The following is a 21,582-nucleotide window of genomic DNA, read 5'->3' on the forward strand; positions in this document are numbered from 1 at the left end:
CGCTGCTGTGAAGGTTCTAGGTGACATCACAAATCCCTATGGTTACATATACAACAAAGCTGGGTTGTTGTTGTTTACACTCTGCAAGGCCTGTGGAAGTGAGTGACATCATAGCACTGTAGTTCTGAGGGTTCTAGATGGATGCAACAATCTCCTGTTGCTTCTATGAAGGCCATAATAGACGACATCACCAAACAGCTCCATAGTCACATAGACAGCAAAGGAGAGATGTTGTTTACACCTAGTGATGTCAGTGGTATTGAGTGACATCACAGCACAGTGCTAAGGCTCCTGGGCCTGGACACAGCAGCGGCTGCAATATCTCAACGGAGAATACGTTTATATATATGTGTGTGTGTGCGCGTATATATATATATATATATATATATATATATATATATTTCTCCGCCGAAATCACTTTTAAACCCATTTCCACCTTTTTTTCCCTTCTCTTCCTCTTACTTTTTTTTCACGTTTTTTTACGTTTTTCTCCTTTTCGCCTCTTTTCTGGGCGTATTATTCTTCTTTTTCTTCTTTTTTTTCGTCTAATGCATACCCCATCAGTGCAGCAATGCTTATTCAATACCGCCAGCAGATGGAGACACTGGGGGATAATTTTCTAAGGATTTATACTGATTTTTCCTGTCTGAATTTGTCGCACAGAAAGTTGCAGGCCAAATATGTGTGACATTTCTGCGACTTTAGCTTCTAGAGCATTTTTACAACATTATACATAGGTGCTGAATACATAAAAAGCAACTGTTCAGCGACAGACAAGTCACATCGGCTGAAAGTAGGCCAGAATGTCAGTCCATGTTGGAGCAGGTTTAGATACAGTCTAAAGTATAGATCTCAAAGTCTGTGCACAGAATTTAGCAAGGGCCTCGCACCTTCTGATGCATCAGGTAGGTGCACAATAGCATAGCCTAACCCTCTGTACTTTGGTCTATATTGATGCGGGACATAGACAGCCAGCTGATGACCAATCCATTAGTGCAATGGATGGCTGGAAGCATTTGTCTTTGCCTTTGCAATACCACAGAAGCAATGCATGGTCAATGTACAGCAATGACACACCTGTGTGAACAGCCAGGAGACCCCCCCCCCCCCCCATGTTATGTTACATAGTTACATAGTTAGTACGGTCGAAAAAAGACATATGTCCATCAAGTTCAACCAGGGAATTAAGGGGTAGGGGTGTGGCGCGATATTGGGGAAGGGATGAGATTTTATATTTCTTCATAAGCATTAATCTTATTTTGTCAATTAGGAACATTCAGCACCCACCCGCTATCAAGGCAGCTGCCTATCATGTCATGCCCTACCTGCACAGGTGTGCTGGCTACTCAAATGATCCAATTAAGGAGGCCATTTAGTCAGCAGCAGCAGAAGTCCTGTGCCTGGACGCTCCAACAGCGGCCAGACACAAGCAGAAGCAGAAGCAGCAGAAGCAGCAGCAGCACCACCTTTTGTTTTTTGGCTGCAGCAGCAGCAAGGCCCACAGGGCTGGCTAGCTGGCTAGCCAGCAAGCAGGTAGCAATGAAAGTAGGAATCTTTCTTTTTAACCCTGTAAGGGGGTGGTGCACTGTACCCGAAGATACTGCCATATCGGGTCAATGCATAGGGCGACGGAAGCAAGCTTCGAAATCGGCCCCCGTTCTCAAAAATCCATTTAATATATGGTCCCCAGATAGGGGACGTATCAGATATTAAACTGATAAGAACAGATACTACACTTGATCTTAGCCAAAAGGCCGAGAAGCGATAACCGTGAAAGGGGCGGGCCCAACAAGGTGCCCTTCATGGGCACTATCACTGCTTGCTGTCAGGGAGGCTGCCAGACAATTTTCCATGCACACTCTGGGCTGGGGGGCAGTCAACCACCAGTACACACAGCAGAACCTAAACCCATACCATTATTGCTAAGCAGCAAGACAGGGGCCCATTGCACTCCCATGGGGCCTTTTTAAATGCAATCCATAACCCGGATTTGCCAGGAACCCTTCTTACTCCTCCTACTTGCATGTGACACTGGGCTTAGGATCTGCATAGGAAACACACACACAAGCACACACCTACCTTTGTTGCCTGCAGATGCCTCCTTGGCTGTCCCCAAACGGTATCAAACCAACACCCACGGGAAGCTGTAAGCATAGAGGACATGCCTGCACCCCATTGGACTTACCTGTGTGGGTTAAACCCGGGTTATTTGACAACCTATGGCGGTGATGGTTCTGCTCAGGCAGAGCAGTGCTGATGCTCCTCATAAAGCTGTCGCTGCTGTGAAGGTTCTAGGTGACATCACAAATCCCTATGGTTACATACACAACAAAGCTGGGTTGTTGTTGTTTACACTCTGCAAGGCCTGTGGAAGTGAGTGACATCATAGCACTGTAGTTCTGAGGGTTCTAGATGGATGCAACAATCTCCTGTTGCTTCTATGAAGGCCATAATAGACGACATCACCAAACAGCTCCATAGTCACATACACAGCAAAGGAGAGATGTTGTTTACACCTAGTGATGTCAGTGGTATTGAGTGACATCACAGCACAGTGCTAAGGCTCCTGGGCCTGGACACAGCAGCGGCTGCAATATCTCAACGGAGAATACGTTTATATATATGTGTGTGTGTGCGCGTATATATATATATATATATATATATATATATATATATATATATATATTTCTCCGCCGAAATCACTTTTAAACCCATTTCCACCTTTTTTTCCCTTCTCTTCCTCTTACTTTTTTTTCACGTTTTTTTACGTTTTTCTCCTTTTCGCCTCTTTTCTGGGCGTATTATTCTTCTTTTTCTTCTTTTTTTTCGTCTAATGCATACCCCATCAGTGCAGCAATGCTTATTCAATACCGCCAGCAGATGGAGACACTGGGGGATAATTTTCTAAGGATTTATACTGATTTTTCCTGTCTGAATTTGTCGCACAGAAAGTTGCAGGCCAAATATGTGTGACATTTCTGCGACTTTAGCTTCTAGAGCATTTTTACAACATTATACATAGGTGCTGAATACATAAAAAGCGACTGTTCAGCGACAGACAAGTCGCATCGGCTGAAAGTAGGCCAGAATGTCAGTCCATGTTGGAGCAGGTTTAGATACAGTCTAAAGTATAGATCTCAAAGTCTGTGCACAGAATTTAGCAAGGGCCTCGCACCTTCTGATGCATCAGGTAGGTGCACAATAGCATAGCCTAACCCTCTGTACTTTGGTCTATATTGATGCGGGACATAGACAACCAGCTGATGACCAATCCATTAGTGCAATGGATGGCTGGAAGCATTTGTCTTTGCCTTTGCAATACCACAGAAGCAATGCATGGTCAATGTACAGCAATGACACACCTGTGTGAACAGCCAGGAGACCCCCCCCCCCCCCCATGTTATGTTACATAGTTACATAGTTAGTACGGTCGAAAAAAGACATATGTCCATCAAGTTCAACCAGGGAATTAAGGGGTAGGGGTGTGGCGCGATATTGGGGAAGGGATGAGATTTTATATTTCTTCATAAGCATTAATCTTATTTTGTCAATTAGGAACATTCAGCACCCACCCGCTATCAAGGCAGCTGCCTATCATGTCATGCCCTACCTGCACAGGTGTGCTGGCTACTCAAATGATCCAATTAAGGAGGCCATTTAGTCAGCAGCAGCAGAAGTCCTGTGCCTGGACGCTCCAACAGCGGCCAGACACAAGCAGAAGCAGAAGCAGCAGAAGCAGCAGCAGCACCACCTTTTGTTTTTTGGCTGCAGCAGCAGCAAGGCCCACAGGGCTGGCTAGCTGGCTAGCCAGCAAGCAGGTAGCAATGAAAGTAGGAATCTTTCTTTTTAACCCTGTAAGGGGGTGGTGCACTGTACCCGAAGATACTGCCATATCGGGTCAATGCATAGGGCGACGGAAGCAAGCTTCGAAATCGGCCCCCGTTCTCAAAAATCCATTTAATATATGGTCCCCAGATAGGGGACGTATCAGATATTAAACTGATAAGAACAGATTTTTTTTTTTAAAGCCGAGGAACGTGCTTTCGATTCACCCAAAGTGCAAGAAAAAGTGCAAACGTGTTACACTAAAAAAACGTGCACAAAGGATGCGGTCTATCGCAAGCCCTTCTCCGATAGGAGAGAGGCCCCCCAACAAACCTTACCCTTCGCCTCCGGACCAAAAGGTACCTGCGAGGTTCCAGGTTCGATGTCCCTTTTCGCCGAAGCTACTAGGAGACCACAAATGCTCCCGGCATCCCCCTTGGCGTTAGCCAAGGTATCTGCCCGCAGAGCCGATTACGGTAGGTACCCTGCGAAGCAGGAGTACCCGGGGTGTTTGCAGGGAGGTGCGGAACCTAATGGCCACACACACCTCCCCTAGACCGCCAGGAGGGACACCCAGAAGGGCTACCGCATCCTGACAAATCCTGTGAACACACAACACGCAAAAAGTGACACAGTGAGACAAAAAATAAATAAATAAGTGAATGTGTGCAGATATACTGCCCGGACATCCGGCCGGATCTATAAAAATTTCTCTGATCCTAGCCAGAAGGCCGGGAATCAAGAGGTGAGTGCCACAAGGTGAAGAGATTATGGTGCCCGTGCTTCAACTCAGTGAGCCTATTCTCCCAGTGAGTTTCGGCACCTCGGGGTCACCACTCCCCGAGGCACAAAAGTACCTCGGCTCTAGACCCTCTCAGCCTCATGGCGAGACCCGGAGGGAACAGGTCACATCGGGGCAGCCGTCGAGCTGATTCCTCAGAACCAGCCCCGGAAAGCCCTGGTACACCTGCATCCTCCATGCAGCACCCATCCCCACCAGCATGAAAACTGATAAGAACAGATACTACACTTGATCTTAGCCAAAAGGCCGAGAAGCTATAACCGTGAAAGGGGCGGGCCCAACAAGGTGCCCTTCATGGGCACTATCACTGCTTGCTGTCAGGGAGGCTGCCAGACAATTTTCCATGCACACTCTGGGCTGGGGGGCAGTCAACCACCAGTACACACAGCAGAACCTAAACCCATACCATTATTGCTAAGCAGCAAGACAGGGGCCCATTGCACTCCCACGGGGCCTTTTTAAATGCAATCCATAACCCGGATTTGCCAGGAACCCTTCTTACTCCTCCTACTTGCATGTGACACTGGGCTTAGGATCTGCATAGGAAACACACACACAAGCACACACCTACCTTTGTTGCCTGCAGATGCCTCCTTGGCTGTCCCCAAACGGTATCAAACCAACACCCACGGGAAGCTGTAAGCATAGAGGACATGCCTGCACCCCATTGGACTTACCTGTGTGGGTTAAACCCGGGTTATTTGACAACCTATGGCGGTGATGGTTCTGCTCAGGCAGAGCAGTGCTGATGCTCCTCATAAAGCTGTCGCTGCTGTGAAGGTTCTAGGTGACATCACAAATCCCTATGGTTACATACACAACAAAGCTGGGTTGTTGTTGTTTACACTCTGCAAGGCCTGTGGAAGTGAGTGACATCATAGCACTGTAGTTCTGAGGGTTCTAGATGGATGCAACAATCTCCTGTTGCTTCTATGAAGGCCATAATAGACGACATCACCAAACAGCTCCATAGTCACATACACAGCAAAGGAGAGATGTTGTTTACACCTAGTGATGTCAGTGGTATTGAGTGACATCACAGCACAGTGCTAAGGCTCCTGGGCCTGGACACAGCAGCGGCTGCAATATCTCAACGGAGAATACGTTTATATATATGTGTGTGTGTGCGCGTATATATATATATATATATATATATATATATATATATTTCTCCGCCGAAATCACTTTTAAACCCATTTCCACCTTTTTTTCCCTTCTCTTCCTCTTACTTTTTTTTCACGTTTTTTTACGTTTTTCTCCTTTTCGCCTCTTTTCTGGGCGTATTATTCTTCTTTTTCTTCTTTTTTTTCGTCTAATGCATACCCCATCAGTGCAGCAATGCTTATTCAATACCGCCAGCAGATGGAGACACTGGGGGATAATTTTCTAAGGATTTATACAGATTTTTCCTGTCTGAATTTGTCGCACAGAAAGTTGCAGGCCAAATATGTGTGACATTTCTGCGACTTTAGCTTCTAGAGCATTTTTACAACATTATACATAGGTGCTGAATACATAAAAAGCGACTGTTCAGCGACAGACAAGTCGCATCGGCTGAAAGTAGGCCAGAATGTCAGTCCATGTTGGAGCAGGTTTAGATACAGTCTAAAGTATAGATCTCAAAGTCTGTGCACAGAATTTAGCAAGGGCCTCGCACCTTCTGATGCATCAGGTAGGTGCACAATAGCATAGCCTAACCCTCTGTACTTTGGTCTATATTGATGCGGGACATAGACAGCCAGCTGATGACCAATCCATTAGTGCAATGGATGGCTGGAAGCATTTGTCTTTGCCTTTGCAATACCACAGAAGCAATGCATGGTCAATGTACAGCAATGACACACCTGTGTGAACAGCCAGGAGACCCCCCCCCCCCCCCATGTTATGTTACATAGTTACATAGTTAGTACGGTCGAAAAAAGACATATGTCCATCAAGTTCAACCAGGGAATTAAGGGGTAGGGGTGTGGCGCGATATTGGGGAAGGGATGAGATTTTATATTTCTTCATAAGCATTAATCTTATTTTGTCAATTAGGAACATTCAGCACCCACCCGCTATCAAGGCAGCTGCCTATCATGTCATGCCCTACCTGCACAGGTGTGCTGGCTACTCAAATGATCCAATTAAGGAGGCCATTTAGTCAGCAGCAGCAGAAGTCCTGTGCCTGGACGCTCCAACAGTGGCCAGACACAAGCAGAAGCAGAAGCAGCAGAAGCACCACCTTTTGTTTTTTGGCTGCAGCAGCAGCAAGGCCCACAGGGCTGGCTAGCTGGCTAGCCAGCAAGCAGGTAGCAATGAAAGTAGGAATCTTTCTTTTTAACCCTGTAAGGGGGTGGTGCACTGTACCCGAAGATACTGCCATATCGGGTCAATGCATAGGGCGACGGAAGCAAGCTTCGAAATCGGCCCCCGTTCTCAAAAATCCATTTAATATATGGTCCCCAGATAGGGGACGTATCAGATATTAAACTGATAAGAACAGATACTACACTTGATCTTAGCCAAAAGGCCGAGAAGCGATAACCGTGAAAGGGGCGGGCCCAACAAGGTGCCCTTCATGGGCACTATCACTGCTTGCTGTCAGGGAGGCTGCCAGACAATTTTCCATGCACACTCTGGGCTGGGGGGCAGTCAACCACCAGTACACACAGCAGAACCTAAACCCATACCATTATTGCTAAGCAGCAAGACAGGGGCCCATTGCACTCCCACGGGGCCTTTTTAAATGCAATCCATAACCCGGATTTGCCAGGAACCCTTCTTACTCCTCCTACTTGCATGTGACACTGGGCTTAGGATCTGCATAGGAAACACACACACAAGCACACACCTACCTTTGTTGCCTGCAGATGCCTCCTTGGCTGTCCCCAAACGGTATCAAACCAACACCCACGGGAAGCTGTAAGCATAGAGGACATGCCTGCACCCCATTGGACTTACCTGTGTGGGTTAAACCCGGGTTATTTGACAACCTATGGCGGTGATGGTTCTGCTCAGGCAGAGCAGTGCTGATGCTCCTCATAAAGCTGTCGCTGCTGTGAAGGTTCTAGGTGACATCACAAATCCCTATGGTTACATACACAACAAAGCTGGGTTGTTGTTGTTTACACTCTGCAAGGCCTGTGGAAGTGAGTGACATCATAGCACTGTAGTTCTGAGGGTTCTAGATGGATGCAACAATCTCCTGTTGCTTCTATGAAGGCCATAATAGACGACATCACCAAACAGCTCCATAGTCACATACACAGCAAAGGAGAGATGTTGTTTACACCTAGTGATGTCAGTGGTATTGAGTGACATCACAGCACAGTGCTAAGGCTCCTGGGCCTGGACACAGCAGCGGCTGCAATATCTCAACGGAGAATACGTTTATATATATGTGTGTGTGTGCGCGTATATATATATATATATATATATATATATATATATATATATATTTCTCCGCCGAAATCACTTTTAAACCCATTTCCACCTTTTTTTCCCTTCTCTTCCTCTTACTTTTTTTTCACGTTTTTTTACGTTTTTCTCCTTTTCGCCTCTTTTCTGGGCGTATTATTCTTCTTTTTCTTCTTTTTTTTCGTCTAATGCATACCCCATCAGTGCAGCAATGCTTATTCAATACCGCCAGCAGATGGAGACACTGGGGGATAATTTTCTAAGGATTTATACTGATTTTTCCTGTCTGAATTTGTCGCACAGAAAGTTGCAGGCCAAATATGTGTGACATTTCTGCGACTTTAGCTTCTAGAGCATTTTTACAACATTATACATAGGTGCTGAATACATAAAAAGCGACTGTTCAGCGACAGACAAGTCGCATCGGCTGAAAGTAGGCCAGAATGTCAGTCCATGTTGGAGCAGGTTTAGATACAGTCTAAAGTATAGATCTCAAAGTCTGTGCACAGAATTTAGCAAGGGCCTCGCACCTTCTGATGCATCAGGTAGGTGCACAATAGCATAGCCTAACCCTCTGTACTTTGGTCTATATTGATGCGGGACATAGACAGCCAGCTGATGACCAATCCATTAGTGCAATGGATGGCTGGAAGCATTTGTCTTTGCCTTTGCAATACCACAGAAGCAATGCATGGTCAATGTACAGCAATGACACACCTGTGTGAACAGCCAGGAGACCCCCCCCCCCCCCCCCATGTTATGTTACATAGTTACATAGTTAGTACGGTCGAAAAAAGACATATGTCCATCAAGTTCAACCAGGGAATTAAGGGGTAGGGGTGTGGCGCGATATTGGGGAAGGGATGAGATTTTATATTTCTTCATAAGCATTAATCTTATTTTGTCAATTAGGAACATTCAGCACCCACCCGCTATCAAGGCAGCTGCCTATCATGTCATGCCCTACCTGCACAGGTGTGCTGGCTACTCAAATGATCCAATTAAGGAGGCCATTTAGTCAGCAGCAGCAGAAGTCCTGTGCCTGGACGCTCCAACAGCGGCCAGACACAAGCAGAAGCAGAAGCAGCAGAAGCAGCAGCAGCACCACCTTTTGTTTTTTGGCTGCAGCAGCAGCAAGGCCCACAGGGCTGGCTAGCTGGCTAGCCAGCAAGCAGGTAGCAATGAAAGTAGGAATCTTTCTTTTTAACCCTGTAAGGGGGTGGTGCACTGTACCCGAAGATACTGCCATATCGGGTCAATGCATAGGGCGACGGAAGCAAGCTTCGAAATCGGCCCCCGTTCTCAAAAATCCATTTAATATATGGTCCCCAGATAGGGGACGTATCAGATATTAAACTGATAAGAACAGATACTACACTTGATCTTAGCCAAAAGGCCGAGAAGCGATAACCGTGAAAGGGGCGGGCCCAACAAGGTGCCCTTCATGGGCACTATCACTGCTTGCTGTCAGGGAGGCTGCCAGACAATTTTCCATGCACACTCTGGGCTGGGGGGCAGTCAACCACCAGTACACACAGCAGAACCTAAACCCATACCATTATTGCTAAGCAGCAAGACAGGGGCCCATTGCACTCCCACGGGGCCTTTTTAAATGCAATCCATAACCCGGATTTGCCAGGAACCCTTCTTACTCCTCCTACTTGCATGTGACACTGGGCTTAGGATCTGCATAGGAAACACACACACAAGCACACACCTACCTTTGTTGCCTGCAGATGCCTCCTTGGCTGTCCCCAAACGGTATCAAACCAACACCCACGGGAAGCTGTAAGCATAGAGGACATGCCTGCACCCCATTGGACTTACCTGTGTGGGTTAAACCCGGGTTATTTGACAACCTATGGCGGTGATGGTTCTGCTCAGGCAGAGCAGTGCTGATGCTCCTCATAAAGCTGTCGCTGCTGTGAAGGTTCTAGGTGACATCACAAATCCCTATGGTTACATACACAACAAAGCTGGGTTGTTGTTGTTTACACTCTGCAAGGCCTGTGGAAGTGAGTGACATCATAGCACTGTAGTTCTGAGGGTTCTAGATGGATGCAACAATCTCCTGTTGCTTCTATGAAGGCCATAATAGACGACATCACCAAACAGCTCCATAGTCACATACACAGCAAAGGAGAGATGTTGTTTACACCTAGTGATGTCAGTGGTATTGAGTGACATCACAGCACAGTGCTAAGGCTCCTGGGCCTGGACACAGCAGCGGCTGCAATATCTCAACGGAGAATACGTTTATATATATGTGTGTGTGTGCGCGTATATATATATATATATATATATATATATATATATTCTCCGCCGAAATCACTTTTAAACCCATTTCCACCTTTTTTTCCCTTCTCTTCCTCTTACTTTTTTTTCACGTTTTTTTACGTTTTTCTCCTTTTCGCCTCTTTTCTGGGCGTATTATTCTTCTTTTTCTTCTTTTTTTTCGTCTAATGCATACCCCATCAGTGCAGCAATGCTTATTCAATACCGCCAGCAGATGGAGACACTGGGGGATAATTTTCTAAGGATTTATACTGATTTTTCCTGTCTGAATTTGTCGCACAGAAAGTTGCAGGCCAAATATGTGTGACATTTCTGCGACTTTAGCTTCTAGAGCATTTTTACAACATTATACATAGGTGCTGAATACATAAAAAGCGACTGTTCAGCGACAGACAAGTCGCATCGGCTGAAAGTAGGCCAGAATGTCAGTCCATGTTGGAGCAGGTTTAGATACAGTCTAAAGTATAGATCTCAAAGTCTGTGCACAGAATTTAGCAAGGGCCTCGCACCTTCTGATGCATCAGGTAGGTGCACAATAGCATAGCCTAACCCTCTGTACTTTGGTCTATATTGATGCGGGACATAGACAGCCAGCTGATGACCAATCCATTAGTGCAATGGATGGCTGGAAGCATTTGTCTTTGCCTTTGCAATACCACAGAAGCAATGCATGGTCAATGTACAGCAATGACACACCTGTGTGAACAGCCAGGAGACCCCCCCCCCCCCCCATGTTATGTTACATAGTTACATAGTTAGTACGGTCGAAAAAAGACATATGTCCATCAAGTTCAACCAGGGAATTAAGGGGTAGGGGTGTGGCGCGATATTGGGGAAGGGATGAGATTTTATATTTCTTCATAAGCATTAATCTTATTTTGTCAATTAGGAACATTCAGCACCCACCCGCTATCAAGGCAGCTGCCTATCATGTCATGCCCTACCTGCACAGGTGTGCTGGCTACTCAAATGATCCAATTAAGGAGGCCATTTAGTCAGCAGCAGCAGAAGTCCTGTGCCTGGACGCTCCAACAGCGGCCAGACACAAGCAGAAGCAGAAGCAGCAGAAGCAGCAGCAGCACCACCTTTTGTTTTTTGGCTGCAGCAGCAGCAAGGCCCACAGGGCTGGCTAGCTGGCTAGCCAGCAAGCAGGTAGCAATGAAAGTAGGAATCTTTCTTTTTAACCCTGTAAGGGGGTGGTGCACTGTACCCGAAGATACTGCCATATCGGGTCAATGCATAGGGCGACGGAAGCAAGCTTCGAAATCGGCCCCCGTTCTCAAAAATCCATTTAATATATGGTCCCCAGGTAGGGGACGTATCAGATATTAAACTGATAAGAACAGATACTACACTTGATCTTAGCCAAAAGGCCGAGAAGCGATAACCGTGAAAGGGGCGGGCCCAACAAGGTGCCCTTCATGGGCACTATCACTGCTTGCTGTCAGGGAGGCTGCCAGACAATTTTCCATGCACACTCTGGGCTGGGGGGCAGTCAACCACCAGTACACACAGCAGAACCTAAACCCATACCATTATTGCTAAGCAGCAAGACAGGGGCCCATTGCACTCCCACGGGGCCTTTTTAAATGCAATCCATAACCCGGATTTGCCAGGAACCCTTCTTACTCCTCCTACTTGCATGTGACACTGGGCTTAGGATCTGCATAGGAAACACACACACAAGCACACACCTACCTTTGTTGCCTGCAGATGCCTCCTTGGCTGTCCCCAAACGGTATCAAACCAACACCCACGGGAAGCTGTAAGCATAGAGGACATGCCTGCACCCCATTGGACTTACCTGTGTGGGTTAAACCCGGGTTATTTGACAACCTATGGCGGTGATGGTTCTGCTCAGGCAGAGCAGTGCTGATGCTCCTCATAAAGCTGTCGCTGCTGTGAAGGTTCTAGGTGACATCACAAATCCCTATGGTTACATACACAACAAAGCTGGGTTGTTGTTGTTTACACTCTGCAAGGCCTGTGGAAGTGAGTGACATCATAGCACTGTAGTTCTGAGGGTTCTAGATGGATGCAACAATCTCCTGTTGCTTCTATGAAGGCCATAATAGACGACATCACCAAACAGCTCCATAGTCACATACACAGCAAAGGAGAGATGTTGTTTACACCTAGTGATGTCAGTGGTATTGAGTGACATCACAGCACAGTGCTAAGGCTCCTGGGCCTGGACACAGCAGCGGCTGCAATATCTCAACGGAGAATACGTTTATATATATGTGTGTGTGTGCGCGTATATATATATATATATATATATATATATATATATATATATATATATATATTTCTCCGCCGAAATCACTTTTAAACCCATTTCCACCTTTTTTTCCCTTCTCTTCCTCTTACTTTTTTTTCACGTTTTTCTCCTTTTCGCCTCTTTTCTGGGCGTATTATTCTTCTTTTTCTTCTTTTTTTTCGTCTAATGCATACCCCATCAGTGCAGCAATGCTTATTCAATACCGCCAGCAGATGGAGACACTGGGGGATAATTTTCTAAGGATTTATACTGATTTTTCCTGTCTGAATTTGTCGCACAGAAAGTTGCAGGCCAAATATGTGTGACATTTCTGCGACTTTAGCTTCTAGAGCATTTTTACAACATTATACATAGGTGCTGAATACATAAAAAGCGACTGTTCAGCGACAGACAAGTCGCATCGGCTGAAAGTAGGCCAGAATGTCAGTCCATGTTGGAGCAGGTTTAGATACAGTCTAAAGTATAGATCTCAAAGTCTGTGCACAGAATTTAGCAAGGGCCTCGCACCTTCTGATGCATCAGGTAGGTGCACAATAGCATAGCCTAAAGATACAGTCTAAAGTATAGATCTCAAAGTCTGTGCACAGAATTTAGCAAGGCCTCGCACCTTCTGATGCATCAGGTAGGTGCACAATAGCATAGCCTAACCCTCTGTACTTTGGTCTATATTGATGCGGGACATAGACAGCCAGCTGATGACCAATCCATTAGTGCAATGGATGGCTGGGAAGCATTTGTCTTTGCCTTTGCAATACCACAGAAGCAATGCATGGTCAATGTACAGCAATGACACACCTGTGTGAACAGCCAGGAGACCCCCCCCCCCCATGTTATGTTACATAGTGACATAGTTAGTACGGTCCGAAAAAAGACATATGTCCATCAAGTTCAACCAGGGAATTAAGGGGTAGGGGTGTGGCGCGATATTGGGGAAGGGATGAGATTTTATATTTCTTCATAAGCATTAAATCTTATTTTGTCAATTAGGAACATTCAGCACCCACCCGCTATCAAGGCAGCTGCCTATCATGTCATGCCCTACCTGCACAGGTGTGCTGGCTACTCAAATGATCCAATTAAGGAGGCCATTTAGTCAGCAGCAGCAGAAGTCCTGTGCCTGGACGCTCCAACAGCGGCCAGACACAAGCAGAAGCAGCCAGAAGCAGCAGCAGCACCACCTTTTGTTTTTTGGCTGCAGCAGCAGCAAGGCCCACAGGGCTGGCTAGCTGGCTAGCCAGCAAGCAGGTAGCAATGAAAGTAGGAATCTTTCTTTTTAACCCTGTAAGGGGGTGGTGCACTGTACCCGAAGATACTGCCATATCGGGTCAATGCATAGGGCGACGGAAGCAAGCTTCGAAATCGGCCCCCGTTCTCAAAAATCCAATTTAATATATGGTCCCCAGATAGGGGACGTATCAGATATTAAACTGATAAGAACAGATACTACACTTGATCTTAGCCAAAAGGCCGAGAAGCGATAACCGTGAAAGGGGCGGGCCCAACAAGGTGCCCTTCATGGGCACTATCACTGCTTGCTGTCAGGGAGGCTGCCAGACAATTTTCCATGCACACTCTGGGCTGGGGGGCAGTCAACCACCAGTACACACAGCAGAACCTAAACCCATACCATTATTGCTAAGCAGCAAGACAGGGGCCCCATTGCACTCCCACGGGGCCTTTTAAATGCAATCCATAACCCGGATTTGCCAGGAACCCTTGGCTGTCCCCAAACGGTATCAAACCAACACCCACGGGAAGCTGTAAGCATAGAGGACATGCCTGCACCCCATTGGACTTACCTGTGTGGGTTAAACCCGGGTTATTTGACAACCTATGGCGGTGATGGTTCTGCTCAGGCAGAGCAGTGCTGATGCTCCTCATAAAGCTGTCGCTGCTGTGAAGGTTCTAGGTGACATCACAAATCCCTATGGTTACATACACAACAAAGCTGGGTTGTTGTTGTTTACACTCTGCAAGGCCTGTGGAAGTGAGTGACATCATAGCACTGTAGTTCTGAGGGTTCTAGATGGATGCAACAATCTCCTGTTGCTTCTATGAAGGCCATAATAGACGACATCACCAAACAGCTCCATAGTCACATACACAGCAAAGGAGAGATGTTGTTTACACCTAGTGATGTCAGTGGTATTGAGTGACATCACAGCACAGTGCTAAGGCTCCTGGGCCTGGACACAGCAGCGGCTGCAATATCTCAACGGAGAATACGTTTATATATATGTGTGTGTGTGCGCGTGTATATATATATATATATATATATATATATATATATATATATATATTCTCCGCCGAAATCACTTTTAAACCCATTTCCACCTTTTTTTCCCTTCTCTTCCTCTTACTTTTTTTTCACGTTTTTTTACGTTTTTCTCCTTTTCGCCTCTTTTCTGGGCGTATTATTCTTCTTTTTCTTCTTTTTTTTCGTCTAATGCATACCCCATCAGTGCAGCAATGCTTATTCAATACCGCCAGCAGATGGAGACACTGGGGGATAATTTTCTAAGGATTTATACTGATTTTTCCTGTCTGAATTTGTCGCACAGAAAGTTGCAGGCCAAATATGTGTGACATTTCTGCGACTTTAGCTTCTAGAGCATTTTTACAACATTATACATAGGTGCTGAATACATAAAAAGCGACTGTTCAGCGACAGACAAGTCGCATCGGCTGAAAGTAGGCCAGAATGTCAGTCCATGTTGGAGCAGGTTTAGATACAGTCTAAAGTATAGATCTCAAAGTCTGTGCACAGAATTTAGCAAGGGCCTCGCACCTTCTGATGCATCAGGTAGGTGCACAATAGCATAGCCTAACCCTCTGTACTTTGGTCTATATTGATGCGGGACATAGACAGCCAGCTGATGACCAATCCATTAGTGCAATGGATGGCTGGAAGCATTTGTCTTTGCCTTTGCAATACCACAGAAGCAATGCATGGTCAATGTACAGCAATGACACACCTGTGTGAACAGCCAGGAGACCCCCCCCCCCATGTTATGTTACATAGTTACATAGTTAGTACGGTCGAAAAAAGACATATGTCCATCAAGTTCAACCAGGGAATTAAGGGGTAGGGGTGTGGCGCGATATTGGGGAAGGGATGAGATTTTATATTTCTTCATAAGCATTAATCTTATTTTGTCAATTAGGAACATTCAGCACCCACCCGCTATCAAGGCAGCTGCCTATCATGTCATGCCCTACCTGCACAGGTGTGCTGGCTACTCAAATGATCCAATTAAGGAGGCCATTTAGTCAGCAGCAGCAGAAGTCCTGTGCCTGGACGCTCCAACAGCGGCCAGACACAAGCAGAAGCAGAAGCAGCAGAAGCAGCAGCAGCACCACCTTTTGTTTTTTGGCTGCAGCAGCAGCAAGGCCCACAGGGCTGGCTAGCTGGCTAGCCAGCAAGCAGGTAGCAATGAAAGTAGGAATCTTTCTTTTTAACCCTGTAAGGGGGTGGTGCACTGTACCCGAAGATACTGCCATATCGGGTCAATGCATAGGGCGACGGAAGCAAGCTTCGAAATCGGCCCCCGTTCTCAAAAATCCATTTAATATATGGTCCCCAGATAGGGGACGTATCAGATATTAAACTGATAAGAACAGATAAAGGTTTCAACAAAATTTTATTGAATAAATAAGAAACCATACAAAATTTAAAATGCAAAATAATAAAAGGTTCACAAAAGTTTTAAAATACAAATAATAAAACCAGTAATAAAAGGAGAAAAAATAAAAATGGCAGGATAAAACATTATATAAATGTCATAAAAACTGATTATATTGTTATTTCGTTCCATAGAGGCAGACACCACATGGATGCTGCCTCGCTGGCCCCCAACTGTTTCTTGTCTCTTAGGTAATAGATGTACATCTCACTCAGGGCCAGCTTTATACAGTTTTTAACATCAATAAAATCATGTTTAAAAAGTAAGATGTTCCTAACTTTCCAGATGGCATTTTTAAAACAATTAATAATCATCCAGCAGATCATCTGCTGTTTAAAATTGGGGCAGTTAAAAAGACCGTAAAAGACACATTCGTGATTAAAATCTTTTAGGCCGCAGGCCCACTTCAAAAGTGGGCCTACCTTCCTCCAAAGCTCCCGTGCAAAAGGGCAGTTCCAAAATATGTGCAGCACCGTTTCGTCCACTCCGCAGCCATCTCTCGGGCACTTGGCTCTCGCCACCAGTCCTCGCCTGTGCTGGAACTCACGAGTAGGGAGGCACTGGTGGACGATTGCCCAGGCAAGATCCCTGTGTACATTCGCCAGAAACTTCCCGTACACGTTCCGCCATACCTTTTTGGATCTTGCCTGTGTGAAATTGGACACTGCCAGGGTAACCTCACTCCGCCTGAGGACCTTTGATACCTTTCTCTGGTCCCCCAGTATGTCAGGCTCCAAATCTTGGAGACCTAGGAGCCTGACTGTCTTTTCCAACACCACATAATGTTTTGGGGGACACAGAAGCACCGGAGCGTTCAGAGGGATGCGCAACCATCTTTTAAAAACCATGCCCGCAGCGTACCTTAAAAAGCAGCTAAAAATGCCATCGGATTTAATAATTTTAAAACAGAAACAGAAATACTTTATGTAAAAGAAAGTAAAAAGGTTAGGAACATCTTTCCCGCCATTATCTTTACTTTTGTACATAAAATCACGCTTTAATTTCTCCATTTTTGAACCCCATAAAAAAGTAAAAACAATTCTAGTTACTTTTTTAATGTATAAAATAGATGGAGGAAATACCATGGCAATGTATAGCATAATAGGGAGTAAAACCATCTTTATTATTAAAATCTTCCCCTCCATGGTAAGGTTTCTAAGATTCCACATTAAAATCTTCTTCTCCATCTTAGCTATAGCTGAATCCCAGTTAGGGCTCCCATCATTGACCTGGTTAAAAACAATACCTAAAACTTTAATTTGATCCTGTTGCATTGTAACTCCTGGGGTGATGGATGAATCCCAGGAGCCAATATAAAAACAGTCACATTTATCTGTGTTTAGCTTAAAACCAGAGACCTCGCAGAAATAGCTGGTGTTCCTCAATGCCCCCCTCATGGATGGAGAGTCCGGGCACAGTATGGTGACATCATCCATGTACCCCAACACCTTTAGATGGGTCCCTCCTCCACCAGGTATCGGTACGCCTCTTACTACCCGGTCTTTTCTGAGGAGGGCCATCAGTGGTTCGATTGCGCAAATAAAAAGGAGTGGGGACAGGGGGCAGCCCTGTTTGACACCTGATAAAAGAGGAACACCGCTGGTTAAAAAGCCATTAACAGAGACTTGACTAAAACAGGATCGGTATAAAAGCATGATTCGGCTTAAAATCGTTTCAGGCACTGCCATCTTTTTAAGAACTAAAAACAGGTATTCATGGGAGACCCTATCAAAGGCTTTTTCAAAGTCTAAGGATAAAATTGCTACAGTTTGATTTCTATCCTTAAAATACCATAAAACATCTCTTAAAATATTTAGGGATTCAGCTATAGACCTTCCAGGTACCCCACAAACCTGATTTGGGTGAATTAATTTATGAATAAAAGGTTTAAAACGGACAGCTAATAACTTGGCTAAAACTTTATAATCGACATTTAAAAGTGTGATGGGGCGCCAATTTTTTAGCATATCCTTTTCACCCTTTTTAAAAAGTAATGATACAATCCCCCTCCTCCAGGAAGGGGGAAGTTCATTAACAATAAAAGTTTCTTTATACAATAAAACCATATCATCCTTTAAAATATCCCAAAAAGCTAAATAAAATTCGATGGGTAAACCATCTTCCCCAGGGGCCTTCCCACTAGAAAAACTTTTAAAAACAAATAAAAGTTCATCTAAGTTAAGATCACGGGATAAAACCTCCTGGTCTAAAACATCTAGCTTAAAATCAAGGGAATTAAGAACATGTTCTAAAAAGGATGGATTAAGATCTTTCTTATTAAAAAGAAGCTGGTAGAAGTTAAAAACTGCATCTAACATGCCTTTTGGAGTGGATTCACCCTCAAGGTTTTGGATGATATCCCTCCTATTCATCACTTTTTTAAAAAAGAAACGGGAACATTTCTCGCCCTCCTCCAGGTGCTGCACATGTGAGTTAAAAATGATTTGTTTCCCTTTCTTTTCTATGGCATGTTTTATTTCAGTTTTAAGGTTTAAAATATCATTTTCTACATCCATACCAGCTTCTTTCAATTTAAAAAGTACATTTAAACGCATGTTAAGAACATAAAACCACTGTTTTTCCATTTTTGCCTTCTTCTTACCTGCTTTGATAAAAAAATATCTGATTTTAGATTTGGTGCCCTCCCACCAGTGCAGCATAGGCTCGTGGGGTTTTCTTTGTGATTGCCAGCATTGGTAGGTCCGCACAAACTCCTCTTTTATCTCAGGGTCCTCTAGGAGTGTGGTGTTTAATCTCCAGAGGCCCCTTTTTGCTTTTTGCTCCCCCTCTAGCTCCAGGCCCACCAAGAGGAGCTTATGATCAGAGAAGATATTCTGCTCGAGCGTGCATTTCAGGGGTTTAAAAGCTCTAGAGGAAAAAATAAAATCGATTCTGGAGCTCACTCTTCCATTGGACCATGTGGCGCCCGGGTCCTCCGGCAAGAGATCCTTCCAGCAATCTTTCAAATTAAAATCATCAATAAAATTTTTAAGCAGGTAAGAAGTGCGGTCTTTACGATTAATATCCCCACCCTGCCGGTGTTCCCCATCACGTATGCAGTTAAAATCACCTCCCACCAGCAGGGGGGAAGACCCAACACAAAACAGTGGTAAAATTTCAAATAGTTCTGCCCGCTCCTGTTTATCAGGAGGGGCATACACATTTAAAACACGAATTAAAAGTCCATTAAAATATAGATGAATTAAAAGAGCTCTGCCAGGCACAATCTCAGTTACTGTATGAATAGAAAAGGACTGGCCTCGGCAGAGCAGCCCAACACCCACAGAACGACAGTCATTTGCACCGGACCATATGGATGGGCCCAGCTTCCAGTCTTCTTTTAAGTCTTTATAGTCCATTTTACTAGGGATTCCACATTCTTGTAGCAGGCAAAGGTCAAAGTCACATGTCTCTAGATAAGAAAATAAAGCAGCCCTGCGATCAGGGCTCTTTAAGGACCTCACATTGAGTGAGGCAATTTTTACAGGGATAGGCATAGTTTATGGAGAGTCCGTGCTTGGAGAATCAAAGTCAATAATAAGCTGCGTACCGTCATCCCCCGCCTGCGGGGTCATCAGCTCCTTGATGTTCTGAGGGTCGGAGCTTGAGATCGATGATGCCCCGACCCTGAGCTCGCTCTCGTCCGAACTACGGCACGCCGCTTTCCTTTGAATGTCTTCCTCTTCTTCTTCTCTTTGTCTTTTAAATGTCACACTGCTGTCCATATCCTCTGTGTTGCTCTCACTCGATGTAATCTCTGGCCCCCGGCTGATGGATCTGCGTCTTCTTTCATCTTTTGACGACTGGAACTGCTGCACAGGGGCCTGTGAGGCCTCTTTTCCGGAACCTTTGCCGCTACCCTGGGAAGTTTTCATCGCTTGTTCCCCAGCAAGCGTTGCTGAGGACTGTTGCTCCAACTTCCCCATCGATCGACGATGGCCAGTTTTACCCACCGGGTCCACTGCTGGCGGGGCAGCAAACCCTGGTTTGGCGCCACTTGTCTTCTTGGCCCTGTCCTGTATAGGCGGAGTAACAGGACCGGGCTCAGACCTGGCCACCTGGCTCCCCTTCCGGCGGGCTTTCACCGGGGCCTCTTCGTCCGGAGCAGGGCGACCCTGGGCCAAGCCAGTACCTGGCTTATGTTGCAATTTTGGGTCCACCTCTGCCCCCACCGAGGCCCGTCGGCTGCCACCCGCCACAGGTGAGCCCCCTTCAGAAGTTTCGGCGGGCTCTTGAGCCAGGTAGGAAGTAGATCGACGTCTTTCAATTTCCCGGGCAGTAAACTCGATCACCCGCCCGGGCTTCGTGGAATCCCCATGGCCTCCCCCTAGCACTACCACCGGTGGGCCCCCCGATGGAGCACCAGAGGTCTTGGGCCTGGACCCATCAGTACCTGCCATCTGGGGTTTGGGCATCTTAAAAAAGGATGTCTTTTGTCCTGTCCCCTCTTTGGGTGGGCCCAGCCTTGACCCACCCATCGTAGTTTTTGCTTTATGGGGACAGGAATTAAAATCGTGATTTTCCTCTCCGCAGAGGTTGCACCTTATCGTGTGGCTACATCTTGAGGCTATGTGACCTTCTTGGCCACACCTATTGCAGCGAATCACACGCTCCGCGCCGCAGGTCTCCTGGGTGTGGCCAAACCTCAAGCAATTTCGGCAATACATAGGCATTTGAGGATAGAACAGGAAGCCCCGAACTCTCCCGATGGCAAAATTTGGGGGCGGATGGCAAAGACCCCCAATACCACCGGGATCCTTACGGAGCTTGACCCAGAACTTCCTCTTGCCGTTCCAGAACCGCACGGAGTTCAAGATTTTGTTTGCGAATCGCACCTCTTCGCAGTATCGCCGAAGAAAAGTGGCTATATCCTCCGTGGTCACATGAGGGCTGTGCATAGCCACCACCAACGGTATATGTTCCTCACCATAGAGGAACTGGAACGAAAGACCGTCGAGTCGATCGTCCCTCTGGTCCGCACCAGACAAGGTTGCATAGATGTTATCGCAACACGCCGTGGCCGTGAAGGTGACGGTATACAGGCCACGGCTTTCCTGGTCATTTAGACACAGGATGTCCTCCCTATTGAGGCGGAAGTAGTCAAGAAGAATCACCTCCGCAATGAAGCGGAGGTTCTTCAACTGACGATGGCTCTCCGACACCTCTATGCGGATGGTATTTCGCATCGACATTTCCCCAGAGGGGAAAGCCCAGGAGAACGGCATCTTCCACACCCAGGGACTAAGCCCCTTCCCCAATAGCAGCAGGGGCTCGGAATCCCGCTATAAAAGCGGAAC

At 46.0% G+C, this 21,582-nt stretch overlaps 6 non-coding genes and 2 pseudogenes across 6 annotated transcripts; all 8 read right to left on the reverse strand.

The window, feature by feature from the left end:
* Positions 1-1,575: 1,575 nt before the first annotated feature.
* Positions 1,576-1,766, reverse strand: LOC130315274 (U2 spliceosomal RNA). The gene has a single exon (XR_008862828.1). It is a non-coding gene; the product is annotated as a U2 spliceosomal RNA (small nuclear RNA).
* A 2,094-nt stretch (positions 1,767-3,860) lies between these two features.
* On the reverse strand, positions 3,861-4,033 carry LOC130315228 (U2 spliceosomal RNA; annotated as a pseudogene).
* A 692-nt stretch (positions 4,034-4,725) lies between these two features.
* Positions 4,726-4,885, reverse strand: LOC130315233 (U2 spliceosomal RNA; annotated as a pseudogene).
* Positions 4,886-6,960: 2,075 nt separating this feature from the next.
* Positions 6,961-7,151, reverse strand: LOC130315275 (U2 spliceosomal RNA). The gene has a single exon (XR_008862829.1). It is a non-coding gene; the product is annotated as a U2 spliceosomal RNA (small nuclear RNA).
* A 2,092-nt stretch (positions 7,152-9,243) lies between these two features.
* On the reverse strand, positions 9,244-9,434 carry LOC130315276 (U2 spliceosomal RNA). Its single transcript, XR_008862830.1, has one exon. It is a non-coding gene; the product is annotated as a U2 spliceosomal RNA (small nuclear RNA).
* A 2,081-nt stretch (positions 9,435-11,515) lies between these two features.
* Positions 11,516-11,706, reverse strand: LOC130315192 (U2 spliceosomal RNA). The gene has a single exon (XR_008862767.1). It is a non-coding gene; the product is annotated as a U2 spliceosomal RNA (small nuclear RNA).
* A 2,183-nt stretch (positions 11,707-13,889) lies between these two features.
* On the reverse strand, positions 13,890-14,081 carry LOC130315203 (U2 spliceosomal RNA). Its single transcript, XR_008862777.1, has one exon. It is a non-coding gene; the product is annotated as a U2 spliceosomal RNA (small nuclear RNA).
* Positions 14,082-16,071: 1,990 nt separating this feature from the next.
* Positions 16,072-16,258, reverse strand: LOC130315220 (U2 spliceosomal RNA). Its single transcript, XR_008862790.1, has one exon. It is a non-coding gene; the product is annotated as a U2 spliceosomal RNA (small nuclear RNA).
* Between the last annotated feature and the right edge of the window lie 5,324 nt (positions 16,259-21,582).

This window comes from Hyla sarda, unplaced genomic scaffold (assembly GCF_029499605.1).
Source record: "Hyla sarda isolate aHylSar1 unplaced genomic scaffold, aHylSar1.hap1 scaffold_186, whole genome shotgun sequence".
Classification (NCBI taxonomy): domain Eukaryota; kingdom Metazoa; phylum Chordata; class Amphibia; order Anura; family Hylidae; genus Hyla; species Hyla sarda.